This window comes from Poeciliopsis prolifica, unplaced genomic scaffold (assembly GCF_027474105.1).
Source record: "Poeciliopsis prolifica strain line A6 unplaced genomic scaffold, Auburn_PproV2 SCAFFOLD022, whole genome shotgun sequence".
Taxonomy (NCBI): Eukaryota; Metazoa; Chordata; class Actinopteri; order Cyprinodontiformes; family Poeciliidae; genus Poeciliopsis; species Poeciliopsis prolifica.
Window position 1 is genome coordinate 6,148,631 of NW_026562397.1, and position 13,646 is coordinate 6,162,276.

A 13,646-nucleotide genomic window follows, 5' to 3' on the forward strand; every position below is an offset into this window, starting at 1 on the left:
GCCCAGCAAGGCAGAGGAAGAGCAGTGGGCAGGGCTCGTTATGCAGTCCAGGCTTAACTTAACTTAACTTAACTTAACTTAACTTAACTTAACCATCATTAAGTTAGTTAATAGTTCAGAAAAATTTTGAATTTAAATATCTATGATACGGATTGATCACAGCCAAGCCAAACAGCAAAAATATAACAAAGGCCTGTTGTGGTTTGAATGTGTATTGTTAGTTAAATTTTACAGACGTGAAACTTGCATAAATTTTAAATTCTTCAGTGGAATTAAAAAGGGACGTGGCAAAACGGCTCTCATCTCAGTTTTAAACACATGTGTAACAGATATTTGAAAATTTAGTACTAATTATCCTCCAAACTGACACAAAAAGCCAGTTTGGAGGCCTTTTGATGATCCAAAGACCATCAGCAAGTCAGCCATTTTGGGTCAAAGAGTAGATCTTAAATGGTTTTGACATTTTAAATGTCAAATTTTGACAAACACCTCACAGGCAGAAGCTGTCGTAGCCTGTTTCGGGGGGCAGGGCGAACCGCATTTCAGGCCCCCACTCACAACTGTATCTGATAAAAGTGACTGTGTCCCATCACTTTGTATTTTTATTTTTCATCATGTAAAAGTGCATTGAACTGCCTTGTTGCTGAAATGTGCTACACAAACAAATTTTTATAACTGGAGAACTGGTGGGTTTATGTCTTTTGATTCTCTACCTAATTCACAAAGCAAACTTTCACCGGCCAGTCAGTCAATTCAGAACAGAACTTGCTGGATGTATATATATATTTTATTTTCACAATTCACCAGGATCTGACGACAACGACCACAATTCAATTAGACTTAAAAGAAGTTCAAGGTGGGAGATAACGTTTATCTTTCATTTATCTATTCAGGTTCACAACATCACTCTGTGGTTTCATATATGTTAATTAATATTAAAAGGGTCCGTTTTCTTTACATAAGCAATTAAATTGATTTAAAATAAACTGCATTTCCAAAACAATGCAGGCATAAACAAATAAAAAAACTACAAATAAGTACACAAGAGATGACAGAAAGCAATACATACAACTGGCTCAGAGTTTATGTGGTTAGTTATGTTTATCGCTAGAATGAGATTTTGCTGCATTTAATACTTTATTTTATCAATGATGTAGAAATTTATACCAAGATTCAATAATTCTCTGTTTCAGCAATCACATTAACCTTAGAGAGTTTGCCATGGATTGAGAAAGATATTCATAATTGCCTTATTTAGACAGTCAAAACAAATTTGGATCCATGCCTGTACACTAAAAGTAACAATATTGATTCAGATCTGACTCCAAATCTAAAATTTTTGCTTAGTAATTTCCATGCACTTCAATCACCCAGCGGGTTTTTACCTTTAAGTAGTTCCTACAGTGCTTCGCCCCATGAGAGCTTTCTTTGTGTTTCTTTCTGGTCTCAGCAGAATTACATAACATTTGGGTCCAAACAGCGCCACCAAGAGGCCAAAACTGGAGGCCAGGATGGCGAACACCTCCACTGCGTCTGCATATTTGCCCGGTGAGCTGACATACGCGGGAACAAAGGCCACCCACACAGCGCAGAAGATCAGCATGCTGAAGGTGATGAGTTTGGCCTCGTTAAAGTTGTCGGGCAGATTCCTCGCCATGAACGCCAACACAAAGCTGAGAACAGCCAAAACACCGATGTATCCCAGTAACACAGAGAAACCAATAGTGGAGCCAACAATACACTCATAAACAATCTTATCGTTGTGGTATTTGGTGTTTTTATGTGGAGAAGGAGAAGCAGACACAAGCCAGGCAGTGCAGATTGCTGCCTGAACAGAGGTGAGAACCAGAACAGTTCCTCTCTGCTGTGAAGCACCGAAACTTGAGACTGGCGCCCCCTCCTGGCTTGGAGGCTTTGAACACGGCCAGAACCACCATGGTTTTGACCAGGATGCAGGACACGCAGAGCACAAAGCTGATCCCAAACGCTGCGTGTCTCAGTTGACATGTCCACAGTCTGGTCGTCCGATGAACAGCAGCGAACACAGGAAGCACAGTTTGAGGGAAAGCAACAGGTTGAAACTGAGTTCTGAGTTGTTGGCTCGTACTATCGGTGTACTGCGGTGATAGATGAAGATTCCCAGAACGACAGCGCAGATGAACGCGCCCAGCAGTGAGGCTGCTGTCAAGCAGATCCCTAGAGGTTCCTGATAGGACAGGAACTCTGTTTGTCTCAGAACACAGAGATCTCGCTGTGGGCTGGACCAGAAGTCCTCTGGACAGCTGAAGCACTCCAGGGAATCTGACAGAAAAACAGGAACAAAGTCAAACTGTGGATTAGAAAGACTGCATTTTGAAAATCATAAACCAAACTAGTAAAACACAAAAACTCACTGGTGTAATTACTGATCATCCCCTCAGAACAAGGGATGCAGTCAAAGCAGCACTCAGGTTCCCCCTTTAGTCTCACCACACGGGTTCCTGGAGGACAGTTCTCGCTGCACACCGACCGCGGTGGCTACAGGAGAAACGTCAATACATGTTTCTCTCTAAAGTCACTTCATAAGTTACAAATAAAATGAGTCACCTTTTTTGATGGAAAGTTCCAGAAGATTTGTCTCCATCAAGAGTGAGTTGTTCTCCGTTAAAAGGCGACACTTTTACATCGCCGACATTTTGAACTTTGGTTTGTCCGTCGGGGAGCCAGAGCCAGTTCATGACATCATATATTGGTAAGGCGTCGCCGTTCATCAAATGATACTTGGTCACCAAATGATGTGGTGAAATTGACCCTCTCTAGATAATACACAAGCTGATGGAAGGCGATTGAGGAAAGGGTACAGAAGTTTGTTGTTATTTGACATCGTATTGCTCTTTTACCTACAATGTAAGATGTGATTGTAGTAAGAATTTTCTACTAAGTTTTAATTGAAGAGAAATGAATGCCAAAAATATTTTCAAAAATTTGAAGATCGTTTTTGTGTTTACTTCTGCTTTGCATTGCCTTGTCACATCATATTGGAAAGCAATTTTAGGGTTATAACACACACAAAATGTTCATACATAAACACATTAAAGTCACCGTGTTCTGTACCTGCCATGGTTGAAGTGTTTGCAGTGTTGCACAGCTTTCCTCACTGAAAGGCCCTTTTCCTGGTTCACACCTCAACAGCTCATCCAGGGCGTACGCCAGAGCGTACACAGCTTTGTAGACGTTGTACTCAGGCCTGAGATCAGAAACGTCTAAGAACTCAGTCTCCACAGCCTTCAAATCCTCGTCTCCAGAGCAAATCCTTCCCCCGTCCTCAACCCAGCCTGATGGAGCTGGTGCAAATTTACACTGAAATGTGAATTCCCAAAACTGGTTTGCCTGGAAAACATAAAAGTGACATTTTTTTAAAGGAGGATTATTACCCATCATGGCTACACTTAACGGATGAAAAAGTCACCATGCTATTTCCATAGGTGCTGTTGTGTTGTGGATCAGCTCGTGTTTGGAGCAGGAAGTCCCTGAGGCCCGCTATCTCTCCTCGACGGACAGCGATGCCCAGTGTGCCCCCGAGGTACGGCATGAGGTCAGGTCTGGAGCACGGCAGCTGTGGACCAGGCTTCACTGGCCAGCCACTGCAGGCCTGTCAGGTTCTGCCTCACGACCTGTTCAGGGACCAAACATCATCTCAGCTATTTCACACAAACTGGAGCAATTAAACTGAAACAAAGTCAAACACTGAACAGTGGAATGATTTCAAAAGCAATCCCAGCAGGAATCATAAGGACTGCTAAAAACTAAACAAACATCTAGGAAATAACTCCAGTGAAACAATATTTTAAACCGAGACAAGTTTGATAACGCTGAGTATCACCTTGTGAATCTCTCTGGGATAAATGTGCTATGTCATATATCAGTTGCTTGACTTTTATCCGTTGTGCTAATTGGTGGCTTTGAAAATGTATCCATTGTTCATTGTCAAGAGAAACAAATAATTTTTTAAGACCAACCTCCTCCATGAGATTAATGATCATACCCTCATGTGCAAACACAACAACGACGCGGGCCGTGGATTTCCTCATCACATCCACGATCCTCTTGAACTCATTCAAGTCTTTTTCCCAGGGCAGAATCTCTACATAGGCCAGGCAGCCTCCTCCAGACACACCCAGGTCAGAGTTGAAGGAGCGGGCGGCGTCCAGCCCGTAATCATCATCACTTATCAGCAAACCCGCCCAAGTCCAGTCAAAGTGTTTCAGTATCTGAAGCATGGCGCGCACCTGGAAACACACAAGAAAAGAACTGACCCAAAAGGTTTTAAAAGGTAATCGTTCAGTGTGCAGTTATTCCCTTGGCATTCCCCCCCCTTTATATTAAAATTCTGGTTCCGATGGGAAACAACACAGTTTTACAAAAGATTATTTTGTTTAAATGCTAACTTTTTGATTTATGCCCTTCTTGTTGAGTGGGGAAATCAACATTTTCATAGAAGAGCTTAGAAGTAGGTTATTTTTTTTCCATCTTGATCCTTCATGTCATGCAGAGAGCATCATCTTTTTTTGAGGTTGTAAGGCCTCCTTACCATCAACCTCATCTTTACCTCCCAAAAATCATAAACATCATTTCTATTCAGAAGAAACACACTGGTCCAATCAAAAGATTGCTTTATATTTTAATCTGCCAATGATGTGAATCACTTTGAATTCAATTTTACTTGCTTTCTGCACTGTTTTGTTTGAATAAACAGTTTGATTGGTCAAACAAAGCAAATGTTCAATTTTTTTATTTTCTTTCATTCCAAAGTGTTTTCTCTTTACCTGGAAAGCATCACTCGGGATTGTCCTGAAGAAGGATGGAAACCTTTGCCGGTCACTTAAACAGGCACATGTGGCAAAATAACTCACCTGTGAAAGAATCACACTAAACTTGTAAAACCACAGAGAAATCAGCTGTTCCAGTCGTCACATTTTACATACAAACAAATCTGTCATTAGACGGTAAAGCTGGACACTTACCATCGGCACTCGGTACAAACCCAAGACAGTGGAGATCGCAATAGTGCGTGTGGAGGAAGAATCTCCCACAAGCCCCACAACTGGAGGGGCTCCTTCACAGGTCTCATTCAACACAACGTGCTCCTCTTGACCGCTGATTAATGCCAGTGCTGCACGAAATCCAACTCCGAGAGTGAGGCAGTTGTCATACAAAGTGTAGCCCAAAGTGACACTGGGTAAAAGCTGAGAGTTCCTGTTGATCTCATCAATGGCAAAGGCCATGGTCTGAGCCTGTCTGAACCCTAACAGATCGAAACTGACAGAAAGAAAACAAATGTTAGACACAGAATAGTAAGTTGAGCTATCAAGTCGTGTTCAGGTAATCAGTCTTTTGAAGAAAAAGAAATCAATAACATACAAAGATAAGATTTTAATGATATAAATATTTCTCACACGATCGCACTCGATTCTCATGGCCAGCACAATCTTTCAGCACCTTTCCTGGTTTCCCAGTCTTTTGTGCTCCTGACACACTCACCTGTGGCATGTCAGCTGTTGTGGTTCGCCGTTGAACGACTGGTCAGGAAACACGGAGAAGAAGTGGACCTGAAACAGCCCACCGAGTATCAAATCCCCAGCCTTGTGCATGCCGTTTAGATGAAACTGTCCCTGCAACAGACAGGAGGAGGGAAACAAAGAGGAGGGCACGGAAGAAAAAGCACCAGAGTGCAGCAGCAGAAGAACTAAAAGGCCTGGGTGCTTTAGTTTTGGCATGACAGCCATCAGATGGAGCCTGGTTGTGACGTTTCGCTGCTTTCTTTTCTGGGTTTATTGACTGCGCTGCCCAGCAGGGTAGAGGATGGAGAGTGGGCGGGGCCTGTAATGCTGATGTGCTTTACTTTCCTTTTATTTGCTAAATACTGACCAACTTGATGGTGACAATGTGAGCATCAGTAGAGCAATAAGTGATATTTTTACTTCTTTTATGAAAGAAATACATTTTGAATAATTATTTTTGATCATTAGATAAGAGATAGAAAGAAACTCAAACAGATTAGGTAACATTTAGGCGACACCTGCAGAACTATATGGCGCAGATAGTAAAAGCCAGAACATGCTTTGTGAAAAGCCTCATGGGTTTATAACCAACAGGAAGTGGCTGTGTGAAAAATAAAATAAGGAGCCCGAGACATTTTGATTTTAAAAATAAGTATCAAAACATATTTTATATACAGCCTGGAGTGAACGTTCCCAAGAGTTGAACCAGTAAATTAAATGTTGTGATGATACGTAAGGAAAGCTAAAAAGATGTTTTTTTTTTTTTTTTAAAGCATGACATCAAAAATAATTCTCGGCAGCGTGAAAATAAAACCTGACCTGTCTGCAGCAATTACTGATAGGGAGATACTGTGCCACCTAATAATTACTGAGAGAATATTTTTGCTAATGGTTAAGAAAATTAATAATCACCACAGAATGATTAGTTTTGATTAAAGAGGTAGCAGAAACATTTTCTTTCTCCAGTTCTTCCACATTAGGACATGATTAATGGCTGAAATTAAAGAACATCTCCCCCATATTTAGCTGATTTATCTTTGTTTCTTTTATGTTAGACCATCAACAATATTTCTTTAACAATGGCTTCTCTTTCCTTGATTTGTCCACTGTAAGATCTTTACACTTCCTTGAGGCTTCTGATTTTTTCTGATAAAGCAGAAATTATGAAGCAATTTCAACATTAAATCAGATGTGGATTTTTGTTGTTGTAGCTAAATGCCACCAGTGTTTGAAACCACTGTGTGAATAAACTGAGTTGATCCAAGTAACACATTTGAACAAAGAAACTCAAAAGCTTTTAATCACGGCACATTGCATAAAATACACAATCGTTTTGTTTGCTCTTCTTTTTCTTTGTGTGTGTGAAATTCAGAAAGTAAGTAATGTGAAAAGCTTTGTATTAAAGTCAAGCTTATTTAATCTTACAGCATTCACGTTACAGATTTAAACTTCTTCTAAGCAGTTCATTTCCCCAAACATCTTTTACTTTTCGGAAGTTCCTACAGTGCTTCGCCCCATGAGAGCTTTCTTTGTATTCCTTTCTGGTCTCAGCAGAATTACATAACATTTGGGTCCAAACAGCGCCACCAAGAGGCCAAAACTGGAGGCCAGGATGGCGAACACCTCCACTGCATCTGCATATTTGCCCGGTGAGCTGACATACGCGGGAACAAAGGCCACCCACACAGCGCAGAAGATCAGCATGCTGAAGGTGATGAGTTTGGCTCGTTAAAGTTGTCGGGCAGATTCCTCGCCATGAACGCCAACACAAAGCTGAGAACAGCCAAAACACCGATGTATCCCAGTAACACAGAGAAACCAATAGTGGAGCCAACAATACACTCATAAACTATCTTATCGTTGTGGTATTTGGTGTTTTTATGTGGAGAAGGAGAAGCAGACACAAGCCAGGCAGTGCAGATTGCTGCCTGAACAGAGGTGAGAACCAGAACAGTTCCTCTCTGCTGTGAAGCACCGAACCACTTGAGACTGGCGCCCCCTCCTGGCTTGGAGGCTTGAACACGGCCAGAACCACCATGGTTTTGACCAGGATGCAGGACACGCAGAGCACAAAGCTGATCCCAAACGCTGCGTGTCTCAGTTGACATGTCCACAGTCTGGGTCGTCCGATGAACAGCAGCGAACACAGGAAGCACAACTTGAGCGACACCAGGAGCAGGAAGCTCAGTTCTGAGTTGTTGGCTCGTACAATGGGTGTACCGCGGTGATAGATGAAGATCCCAGAACGACAGCACAGATGAACGCGCCCAGCAGTGAGGCTGCTGTCAAACAGATCCCTAGAGGTTCCTGATAGGACAGGAACTCTGTTTGTCTCAGAACACAGAGATCTCGCTGTGGGCTGGACCAGAAGTCCTCTGGACAGCTGAAGCACTCCAGGGAATCTGACAGAAAGGAGAATTATGTGTCACAAAAAAAGAGGCCTCCTCATTAAATATTCATTTTTTAATCAACAAATGTTCACATGACAATGTCTAATGGAATATTTTTGTGTGTTTTGAAACCCTCCAAATATATTCAATTTAAGAAATGAGCCTTATTAATGTATTTCACAAAAAATATCAATTTAAATGGCTTTAGCTGTAAGCTGTTGTCAATCACTCTCTGTCTATTAAGCCTAATTGATTTATGCAATTTGGATTAACATTTTGATCTTACAATGCATTTTTTTCCTGTATTCATTTTTAAAATTTTAATTAAAATGACAGAAAACCACGTGTCCAAACGTTGCCGTTGTAGAGTGTGCTCATCTTATTTCACACCTGTATTTACTGTAATTTTTTGTTTTTAAAACAATGCTATCAAAGTAGCTCAAACATAGATACTCACTGGTTTTGTTATTGACCTTCCCCTCAGAGCAAGGGATGCAGTCAAAGCAGCACTCAGGTTCCCCCTTCTTTCTCACCACGCGGGTTCCTGGAGGACAGTTCTCGCTGCACACCGACCGCGGTGGCTGAAAACCCCCCCAAAATAAAACCCGTACGAAACATTTTAAACTGTACGGAGACTGTGAATTTTTTGGGGGGAAGAGTCACCTTTTTTGATTCAAAGTTCCAGAAGATTTTGTCTCCATCAAGTGTGAGTTGTTCACCATTGAACGCTGACATTTTAACCTCGCCGACATTTTGAACGTTTGCTCGTCCGTCGGGGAGCCGGAACCAGTTCATGACATCATATATTGGTAAGGCGTCGCCGTTCTCATCAAATGACACTTGGTCACCAAATGATGTGGTGAAATTGACCCTCTCTAGATAATACACAAGCTGATGGAAGGCAAGTTAGAGACAAGATTTATATATATATATATATATATATATATATATATATATATATATATATTTATTTATATTGTTGCAACACAAATGTGTTCAATAAATCTCAAATTTCTCTAACAGAGTAAAAAAACCCAACAACCTGGAGCATCTGGGCTATTATTTTACAAATGTAACTATCAGTTTCATTTTGCTCTGCAATGAGAACCTGTGAAGTAGTCATGACCTTCTGTTACCTGCCACAGTTCCAGTGTTTCCAAAGGGGCACAGCTTCCGCTTCCTGGTTCGCATCGCAGCAAATCATGAAGGGCGTGTGCCAGAGCGTACACGGCTTTGTAGACGTTGTATTCGGGCCGGAGGTTGAAAATGTCCAAGAACTCGGTCTCTGCTGTCCGTAAATCTTCTTCTCCAGAGCAAACCTTCCCTCCGTTTTCAACCCAGCCTGCAGGCGGCGGCGCAAATCTACACTGAAAGGTGAACTCCCAGAACTGGTTCACCTGAAATGCATCAGAACTTTACGACGGGTCACTTATGAACAGGGCTGGACAATAAATCAATAACAACATATACTGTGATAGACACATCGTCAAGATCAATAGGTTATACATCTGATGGAATGTTCAATAATTGTGCAGGACTCTTGAGCTAGCACAGCAAAGCATTCTGGGGGATGTAGGCCGAGGAAAGGCCTGCTAAGCAAGGTTTGTTACCTAGCAACAACAAGTTGTTGCTGGGTAACAAGCTTACGCAGGAGCTGCTTAAGGTCTCAAAACCATGTCTGAAAGAAAACCTACGTTGACATACAGTGAAAACTGGAAAAAAACAGAAAACAGAAAGTCACGAGTTTGCCAGTATTTCAGACATTTAAAGAAAAAAAAATCTAATCTAAAAATATCGACATTGACCAACATGATACGCTTTTCAGCCACGTCGTCCACCCCTCCTCGTGTAAGCACGAGTTAAATCTCACCATGTTATTTCCATGGCTGCTGTTGTGTTTTATATTAGGATTGATTTCTAGCAGGAAGTCCCTGAGGCCCGCTATCTCTCCTCGACGGACAGCGATGCCCAGTGTGCCCCCGAGGTACGGCATGAGGTCAGGGGTCTGGAGCACGGCAGCTGTGGACCAGGCTTCACTGGCCAGCCACTGCAGGCCTGTCAGGTTCTGTCTCACGACCTGTTTAGGGACAAAATGCAATGTCAAATTCTAACTCTATAGATTGTGCAGAAAGTGAAGAGATGAAGAAACGTCTAAAATAAGATAATGATCAAGATTTAACCAACTGAAGGAGACCCCTACACCCACCGCACTCTGCAACACATCGAAACGTGTATTTGATAGCACTTGTTCAAGCAGTTCGTTTTCATCCACTGTTAAAAGAAAGCTGATAAAAACATAAAGTGTGACATAAGGTGATAATAATGACAGATGAGCTTGTAACATGACATCCAACAATGCATTGTCTTGTGTTTGAGGCCATATGTTTGGATGTCACTAATATATATTTTTTTCGCCTTGGGTTTTAAGATATTCTTTCAGGTATTTAGATTTAGCTTACAGTGGCCCAATGTCTCCATTTCAGAACAGAATGATCTATCTCTCTTCTTGAACCTCTGACCGTCTCTGAACCCGCCTCGAACGGAGGCCCACGTGAGAAAAGACAAACGGTCAAGCCCGTTACCTCCTCCATGAGATCGATCATGTGGCTCTCGTGTGCAAACACAACGACCACCCGGGCTGTGGATGCCTTCATCACGTCCACGATCCTCCTCAGCTCCAGCGGCTCGTTGCCCCACGGCAGCACCTCCACGTAGGCCAGGCAGCCTTCGTCAGACAGACTCAGATCAGACTGAAACGATTTGGCGGCGTGGAGCCCGTAGTCGTCGGCGCTGATCAGCAATCCCACCCAGGTCCAGCCGAAGTGCTTTAGGATCTGAATCATAGCATTCACCTGAGCGAGGGGATAAAAGGGAAGTTTGTAGAATGTTGAACTTCGGATGAAATTACAGCAGTCGTGTAATTGCCACTTCAGCATAATGTTTTATGTTTGCCCAATTGTGTCTATCTTCTGGTCCCATGTCAAATTTTTTACATTTCAACTCCTGTTTTTTTTTTTTTTTTTAACAAATTTGACTTAAAATGTTGCTGGATTCACATCTGCTAAGAAAACAATTACACAACACTGGTTTACACCTGAGACAAAGCCTGCAAAGAATTGCTAATTCTTAAAATATCACTGATCAAAGTCTCTTCCAGCATAACTCAGGATGAGTCAGGAGCTAATCAGACCAACTGTTTGCACATTTGATGTCATGTTCCTGTTTCCTTTCCTGAGGATTTCAAAGTAGAAGTGCAAAGAGATGCTTGACATGCGTGTCACCTATTTTTCTCTGCTCTTAAAGACGGCTGGTTTTATTTATTTATTTATTTGTTTTTCTGCAATATTTGTTGCATGGATTTTACCTGGAAAGCATCGCTTGGAATGGTTCTGAAGAAGGACGGAAACCTCTGACGGTCACTTAGACAGGAACATGTGGCAAAATAACTCACCTGTTAAAAACACACGTTTTACACATATGGTTTTTTTTGTTTGTTTGTTTGTTTGTTTGTTTTTTTTTTGATCGGTTGGACCGATTAATCGGTGAAACTGAGCACTCACCATTGGCACTCGGTACAAACCTAACACGCTGGAGATGGCAATAGAGCGGGTGGAGGAAGAATCCCCCACAACTGCCAGCACCGGAGGGCTTCCTGAACACTTGTCCTCCATCAATATCTCCTCCTCCCCTCCGCTTATTAACGCCAGCGCCGCGCGAAATCCAATTCCCAGTTCGACGCAGTTGTCGTACAGACTGTACCCCAAGGTGACGTTGGGCAAGAGCTCGGCGTTCCTGTTGATCTCGTCGACCGCGAAAGCCATGGTTTGGGCCTGTCTGAATCCCAGGACATCAAATCTGAAACAGAAATGGCGACGCTCGAAATCACGACGGCGCCAGAAGAGCGCGAGTCCCTTCATTCGCCCTCAGGTTTCTTTTGCACACTCACCCGTGGCAGGTGGGATGCTGGGGCTCAGACGTGAAAGACAAGTCAGGAAAGACTGAAAAAAAATGGATCTCAAACAATCCCCCCAGAATCACATCTCCGGTCTTGTGCATGCCGCTCAGATGAAACTGACCTTGTGACCGACAGGAGGGCGGCAGAGTAGGGGGGCTGGCGCAGTGACAACAGAATAAGTGCAACAGTAGCAGCAGCAAGATTTTACCTTTATTGGAATGCGTTACCATCATGTTAACTCGGTTAATTGTTATGTTTTCAGTTTTGGTCACTCCACCCTTTCTATAGACTTTTCGGTGTTTGTTCGCACTGCGTGCCACCAATAGGAGTAGAGGACAAAGAGTGGGCGGGCTTTCAAATGGAATTCAGTTGTGACTGATTTTGGAGACAAGAAACATTATTATGCAGGTGTTATAAAACTAAAACAACCGTTACGACATTTAAAGAGGCAGGCAGTTCTGTGTAAAACTGACTTTTTTCTTCTCTCATCAGAAACACGCCTGGAGTGTTGCTTTCGTGTTTTTTTCATGCGTGTTTGAGAAATCTTTTAGCCTCCAAGGTTCGAAGCTTAACCCCTGCGACTCCCCCACACAGCTCCTCCAGACTAGCCAGCATCAATTAGCAAACATCTGGCGAAACTGTTAAGCTCATTATACACGTTACTTCTCAAGGGTTAATACAAGAGCAATGTTGTGATGATTTCTTGAAGAGTAGGATTTTCTTAAAGAGACACAGGCCCAATTTCAAGGCGCTAAATCAGCTGACACAGAGATTGTTTATCCCACCTTCCATACATATATATATACATATATATATATATATATATATATATATATATATATATGTGTGTGTGTGTGTGTGTGTGTGTGTGTGTGTGTGTGTGTGTGGGGGGTGTGTGTGTGTGTGTGTGTGGGTGTGTGTGTGTGTGTGTGTCTGTGTGTGTGTGTGTGTATTTTAATGTTAATAGCTTGTCACATTCGAACGTGTCTTTTTTTCATTTTGGAAGTATTCTGACAATTAAGAAAGTGTTATCACCAAAGCATGCATTTCCATAATACACAGGGCATTAGATTCAATCTTTTTTTTTTTTGGCTTAAAAATTAATCCTTATTTCAGAAACAATAGGTTCACATCATTAACTAAAAGAGCACACAAGAGCAAACGTCAATCTTCACTCAGAAATAAAATAAGTTATAAAAAAAGCAATTGAGTGCGCCTCTGTGTGTGTGTGTGTGTGTGTGCGTGCACGTGTGTGTGTTTGTGTGTGTGGAGAAACACACCCAAAACACTTTTTGATAGGCAATACAATGAATACTATTTTGTCTACTCACGTTAATTAAGTTGTGCTATTTTTAAAGTGTCCTCCAGATGGCAGCAGCAAACCATGATATGACGCAACCCTTATTTAACATTGATGAGCCATTAGCATCCATTTTGTTCAAGATTTTCTTATTTTATTTTACTTTTTGCTTTATTAGTCACATTACAGATAGTACACACTGTAATTAATACAAAGTTACAAACCAACACAAAAATGAAAGAAGACTCACGGATCACTTTGTCTGGAAAACCATGGAGGCTGCAAAAGCAAAAATAATCAAACAACCGATCAAAGAAAATTCTGTTGAATATGAAAAAGGGGAAGAAAGGACCTATTTGCATTAGTTACCACTATTAAAAGCCCTTAGAAAATGCTTGATCTATTGTATGCTGTTCAACAAAACAATAGCAATAAAAACAATGGAATTTTTTTTATTGCAA

The 13,646-nt window shown here is 41.8% G+C and overlaps 2 pseudogenes; both read right to left on the reverse strand.

Annotated features, from left to right (window-relative positions):
* Positions 1-1,293: 1,293 nt before the first annotated feature.
* Positions 1,294-5,660, reverse strand: LOC129369859 (extracellular calcium-sensing receptor-like; annotated as a pseudogene).
* A 1,322-nt stretch (positions 5,661-6,982) lies between these two features.
* Positions 6,983-12,016, reverse strand: LOC129369858 (extracellular calcium-sensing receptor-like; annotated as a pseudogene).
* Between the last annotated feature and the right edge of the window lie 1,630 nt (positions 12,017-13,646).